Source organism: Carcharodon carcharias, chromosome 1 (genome assembly GCF_017639515.1).
Source record: "Carcharodon carcharias isolate sCarCar2 chromosome 1, sCarCar2.pri, whole genome shotgun sequence".
NCBI lineage: Eukaryota > Metazoa > Chordata > Chondrichthyes > Lamniformes > Lamnidae > Carcharodon > Carcharodon carcharias.
In genome coordinates this window covers 87,005,666-87,012,624 of record NC_054467.1, presented here as the reverse complement: position 1 = coordinate 87,012,624, position 6,959 = coordinate 87,005,666, and positions in this window count along the sequence as shown.

Sequence of the window (6,959 nt, the reverse complement as noted above, 5' to 3'; positions counted from 1 at the left end):
CTCTACAGGCTGTCCCAGGGATGCACACCCAGGAAAAAAATCTACTGCTTCTGGAAGGCCATCAACTTGGTGAAAGCTACTCTTTGTCTGCCCAAACCTTGTTGTCCCAACTAGTGAGTGACACCAGACATGCAAGTGGCATGAGTGCAAGTGGGCACATTAGCTTGAGGGGCGCATAAAGCTTGGGGCAGCTTTGCATGGGGGGGTGGGATAGGAAAATGGGCATGGTGGGGATATAGGGCATTTAGAATATTTAGGTATGATCTTGTGGGTTGTGCTGCTATCAGGCTTACATCACAATATTTGTATCATGTAGCTGGATGATGTCAATGTATGTGCATTAATTTGGCGTGTATGTACATATGTATTAACCAAAATGGGGTTGTCATTATTTAACCAAATTGGTTGGTTTGCATTTAATTGCACTTCCACATTTGATGAAAATGAGAAGAGATGTAATTAATGTGATAAGTAAGGCTATGGATATGTGAATAATCATGAGTTTATAGCACATATGATACCATGGTGGGTTTAAGTGCACAGTTTTATGTAGGGGGAAACAACTTCTTCACAGTCACTGTCTTAGAGGTTTGTTTAGAAAAAGAAAGAAGTGGACTGTTGAAGGTTGTTTTCTTGGAGTTCTGAGCCTCCAAACCTGCTGAGTTTTTTCCCAGGTAATTGAGATGCTGAGTTGTTTATCTCATTCTGAGTTGCTGTTTTGTTTCGCTATAACCAACACCTCCATGTGCTTGCAGTTGTGTGAGAATGATAACACCAGGTACCTATGATTTTAATTGAGTGATTTTGTGATTGTTGTGCATTCATGCAAGCATGAATTCAGGCTTAGTAAATTGAATTAAAATGATTAAAATAATCAAATATAATTTGCATGCATTTTCTTCAGCTTCTAATTTTTTAAACTACACCAATGCCAAACACAGGAATCTAGTTTCCTCCATTGACAATAATCCAAACCTTATGGGTTGTGGGTCTCTGTGGAGTCAAAAACAACACCACCATCACATTTATGGACAACATTTGACATTTAGCATCTGATTTTACTTGTAAATGTGGTAAAGCAAAAATAATTAATTATTTGTGGTAAACTGCACCAATTAAAATTATATCTGTTGGCTATGCCTAAACATGATAACTGATTGTTTTGCCTCAATTAATTCATTCTGGAATGTTAGATGCTTAAACAGCTAATCCACATGCTAACCATCCACACTGTCTCATAGGTCTGTGGTTTAGGGTCTTATATGCTATTGACTTTGGTTATGTTTTTGAATTGCACAATGCTATTGCTGCTCTGTTTGTAGTAGATGCTAGGCACTTAAATCTTGTACATAGTATGCATTTTTTAAATGAAGATCAAATGGGTAAAGTAACTCCTTGTATGCATTAAGAAGAGAAGCACCTGTTTGGTGTAATTCTGTCTCTGTGTGTATTGTATTATATTGCTTGCTCTAATAGTCTTTTAGTTTTAAAATGATCAAACTTCGATGTGGTGGGCTGGGGAGGGGAGGGGGGGAGGGTGGCAGCAGGAAGAGGCAGAATGGATGAACTAAAAAATCTTAAATGGCAAAAGGGTCTAAATTCTTTAGAGTTAACTTGCAGCAAAAGAGCAACCTGGTGGTTAAGTGATTTTGCAAGAGATGCTATTACAAGTACATGTAGCTTTGATTATACCAGCATTTTCATGTTTTATAGTATTGATTGGGTTTCCTATCGGGTCAATAGATGAGCCAGTGTGGGTGCACTGTTGGGAGCAGAGCTTATAATGGATGCACATGTACAGCCATATATCTTGCATTAGTAGCCAAATCAAAATCATAGAAACTAATAGCACAGAAAGAGGCCATTCAGCCTATCATATGTGTGTTGGCTTTTTGAAAGTACAGTGGTGCTTAGTCCAATACCCACAATTTTTGTCCGAACCTTGTGAATTTTCCATCCTCAAGAGCTTGTTCAACTCCCTTTTAGGATTAATTATGGAATCAGCTTCCACTACTTTTTCAGATAGAACATTCCACATCCTGACAACTCCCTGCTTGAAAATAAGATGAGGCAGATAATTGAGCTGCCTTGCATGCCTGGCACTTGGCAGCCGGATTTTGCAACTTTGAGCCAGAATAATACCAGGTGAGGGGTATCAGTTATGTGGTGATAGATAAATCTTCACCTTAGAGCAGAAAAGTCTTAAGGGGAAATTTAATAGAGATGTTCAAAATTATGAGGGTCTTGATAGAGTAAACAAGGAGGTGTCAGTGGCCGGAGCATCTTTAACCTTATTGACAATATCAAGATCCATTTTTCACAGTTAGTCAAGGGCCTCACCAAAATGCTTAAATGGCCAATTGAAAATTGTGATCAGTAGGATCGGGGTGCAGGTAAATGTCCTATCTCCATTTTAATGGCCCCGCCATCTGAATTCTACTGGACAAACAGGGTTAACATTCCCCCTAATATTGTAGATGTAGGCACTTCTTTCCTCCAGTTGAAACACCCCAGCCCTTGCCCATCTGAAATTGGTTAACTCAGTACAGTTCAGACATTGAGACTGGGACTTTCTTGATCTTCATAAATTAATTGCACACTAGGCAGTACATTTATCAAGAGACATTGTGAGGCAGTGATTCTTTTCAAATGAAATCTCATTACCTAAGTTTGAAAGTTTGTGAATCCTCCTCTGGAAGATCAATATTATGCAGTGTACATTGGTGCAAGAACCTACAATTCTGATGAAGGACTATAACCACAAACATTAATCCATCTTTATTTTTCAGATGCTGACCAACTCACATCATATTCCAAGGATTCCCAGTTTTCAAAAATTCTCCTACATTACAACAGTGACTGCATTTCAAAAGAAAGTGCACAGCAATCATACCTTTGAGGGCTGTCAAGTGTAAAATAAAGATAGACAGACTTTGTTCAAATATGTTTTGCTGAATTGTGAGGTGGTGTTAAGAAGTACATCCTGGAAACAAATAGGTTTCAAGATGGGAGCGTCACTCAGCAACAGGCTTCAAATTATTGACTTATCCTGCTGATGAGTTTTCCTCTTACCAATTCATGAGCACACAATTAAAAGCTGCATAAATACTGGAAATCTGAAGTTGAAACCGAAATTGCTGGCAATACACCAGTTTAGTCAGCATCACAGAGCTTAACATTTAGAGATTTAACCCACTGTATGTTTAAATTTCACATTGGCTGTAAGCTAATTTTTCTGCCCTTTCTAAGTACTGTTCATGCCAGAGTGCAGGCTGATGATCTGCATCCAGGATTTCCTCTAGGCCACTCTAAAACTGGCTTCTTGATATGCAAGGGTTATGATCAAGGGCTATGCCTGTGATCATTCACAAGTCTGATGCATGGTCTGCACCCAATATTGCCATTTTCCTTTACAGATGTTGAATGATCTGTTGCATTGTTGCAGCATTTTCATTTTTTTATTTCCGATTTCCTGCACCTATTGTTTTCCTCCTTTTATTTTCAATATATCTAAGCATGAGGTGGTACATTTGGTAAGAGGAATAAAGGGATCACATACTCCTTGGAAAATAGATGTTTAAATGAATAAAGAACAGAGTGATTTTGGGTAAATGTATATGAGTAGTCAATCAATGGTGGGAATCAGAAAGCTTTTTAATTCCCATTAAATCTGGAGTCAGGCAGGGCTGTCTTCTCTCTCCTGTGTTGTCCATGTGCTGTATCGAACATTTTGCTGGAAGGAAGGACGTGGGCATAAGAGGGGTGACAATCCCAGGCAGTGGAGACACTCAGATCAAAGCCTCCCTGTGCAGGGACGACTTTGCTGCCTTCCGCTCAGATTTGATGTCAGTGTGCAGTAATGAACATCTGCAACCAGTTGAAACTGGCCTCGGAAGCCAAAGTAAATCACACCAAGAGCAAAGCCATGTTCTTTGGGAACTTGGCTGATCAATTATCTGTCCCCTTCGCTGTCAGGTCAGACTATCTGAAGGTGGTGGGAGGGGCCAGGTCATGCACTAAAAACTGGAAGGAGATTGTAGCCATGGAAAAACAAATACTGGGAATGTGGGAGCAATGCTCCCTCTCCATTGCGGTTAAGAACTAGGCCATCAGGTGCAAGGTGCTCTTGGTGTTGCTCTGTGTAGTGCAGACCTGGCCCATACCCCATTCCTGAGCAGTGGCGGTCACCCGAACCATCTTCCACTTTATCTGGAGATTGAAAATGGACTGTGTCCACAGGGACACCAAGTAGAAACATCTTGATAAAGAAGGGGTGGCGGTGGAATTACCCTATTTTGCCCTCATCCTGATGGCCACATTAATGTGCAACTGCATCTAATTGTGCGTACACCCATGGTACGTAAACACCAAGGGCAAAATTTTTATCTCGATGAGCAGGCATGCGTTTGACCCACTCGAGTGTGAAATGACATATGTTGACATCGGGCAAGCGTCCCAACGTCAATGGACAGTCGCGCAATATTTCATTTGGTGGGCATGCATTGGAATCGGCAGCGTGCCTGTCGACAATTAAAAAGCCTGTTAAGGCCAATAAATTATCAACTAAGTTAAATTTTTCGCTGCCTGTCCAACCTTACGGTTGGCGGGCAGGCAATAAGGCCAAGCGGCCTTTGCACTTTTTAGGGAACCTCATCCATGGGTGGGATGAGGTTTACTAAAGCAAATAAAAATGAAATAAAGATTTTAAAACTTAATTTATAACATGTCCCTGCCCATGTGACAGAATCACATGAGGAGACTTGTTTTATTAAATTTTTAAGTTCTTTTTTATATAACCCTTCATCCCCCTGAGGCAGCTCTGTGCCTCAGGGAGATTATCAAGCGTTCACTTGTCTGCATGTGTGAAGTTCGCGCTTGCCCCCTCCCCCTCCTCCCCCAGCCTGCACAGGTACTGCTGAGCACTGTCGCTCGCGTTTCATGCTGGGCGAACCTTAATTCGCCCACCAGCATGAAATCGCTTTCTGGCCCTGATTGCTGGTGGTGGTCGGCTTCCCGACTGCCCCCACCCTCCCCTGCCGAGCCCACCTGCCAAGGGCAAGATTCTGCCCCAAGTGTTGACATTTTCCCTGTCCCCAGCGTTGCATAGGATAGGACTGGCTAGTCTTCTGCAGAATACTCCCTTCAACCATACTGTACTACCTGTCCCTTGTGGAAATGTTTATGCAGAAAAACACCCTGGGGAAAACAGGGTCAATTCCATCAGACAGTGGTACACACCTAATGTCCTCGAGGACCTACGGTAAAAGGGGATGGTGGACCCTGTCGGATGGTTCCCTGAGCCAACTGTAAGAAGAAATTTTGCAAAATACTTCATCACTAGAACGTTCAAACAAACACCAAGGCATTACTTGGCTGGTGGTGAGAAGGACGCTCCCTGTCAGATCTCTCCTAAATAGCCAGAGTCTCACGCACTCTGCGCGTTGTCCTTGAGGTGTCTGCACTGGGAAAGAGACCACAGTTCACCTCCTCCTGGAATGTGCCTTTGCAAAGCAGATTTGGATAAAATGCGGTAGATCTTATCAAGCTTCATCCTGAGCAGCTTCGTAATGCAGGACTCTGTACTCTATAGGCGGTTTCCAGGGACGCACACTGAGATAAACATCAACTATGGCTGGTAGACCATAAACTTGGTGAAAGATGCTCTTTGGTCTGATTGAAACTTTTTGGTCTTCCAGTGCAAAGAGCTGTCAATGACGGAATGTGACTGACTGCAAAATTCAAAGGTCTAGGACTATGTGCTAAAGGAAGCAGTAAAACTTGGGGCAGCCACTGCCAAGGCTCAAAGGGAAAGGGCCATCTAAGGCCTTCCTGCTATGCACCAAGGGGCTGGAAACTGTGTAAAACCCCTCCGGCAGTCAGACTGTATGTTTGATGTGCATTGAATATTGTAAATACTAACTTTGTATTTTTGTAATTGTTATAAGTTTTATGAATTTTGTGAATAAAGTATATATTTTTAAAAATATCTGGAGTACACATGTGCAAATCACTAAAAGTAGTGATTTAAGGTTTAACTGTAGGAATTTATTAGTGCAGTGATAGAAATGAAAAGCAGAGACATTATGCTAAACTTGTAGTTTCTTGGTTTTAGGCCACACTTGGAAGTTCTGAGCTTGGTTCTGGTCTCCATATTATAAAAACAATGTAGAAGCACTGGAGAAGGTGCAGAAAAGATTTACTAGAATGATACCAGAAATGAGAGGACCCTTCAGGAAAGATTAAAGAGGGGGGCTCTTTTGTCCAGAAAAGAGAAGATTTAAGGGGTGAACTGACTGAGGTCACTAAGATGATGAAAGGGTTAATAAGGTAAATGCAGGGAAGTGTTTCCACTTACAGGGTATAAGAACTAGAGGCCATAAGATAATTACTGATAAATCCAATAGGGAATTCAGAAGAAACTTATTTACTCAGAGTGGTACAATGTGGAAATCTGTGAGTAGTTGAGGTGACTACCATCAATGCATTTAAAGGGAAGCTACGTAAACACAAGTAAAAAAAGGAATGAGATATTTGTCGATGAAGTTAAATGAAGAAAGGTGGGAGGAGGCTCATGTGGACCATAAACACCAGCCAGCTGAGTTGAATGGCCTTTTCCTGTGCTATAATACAATGTAAGATTATTTTGCTTATTTTCTCCACTACTAGTAGTTTCCTCCATCTTCCACCTCACTTCCTATTCTTACCTTGGACACCAATTATATGGAGTCCATGGATTTCATATCGCATCTCTGCTTTGTTCTCACTAATCTAACCTAGTCAATGCTGCTGGAAATCTTAAGTTCAAAAGACTTATATCATCCCTTCATTCTCTCTGCTGCTCAATCTCCAACTCTTGTTTTATACTTAAACCCTGGAATATGTTGTTCACATGCATTTCCACTGTTTGAACTCTTTTATATCAAAACTTTGTTCAGCCTATGCTGGTCAAAGATACTAGC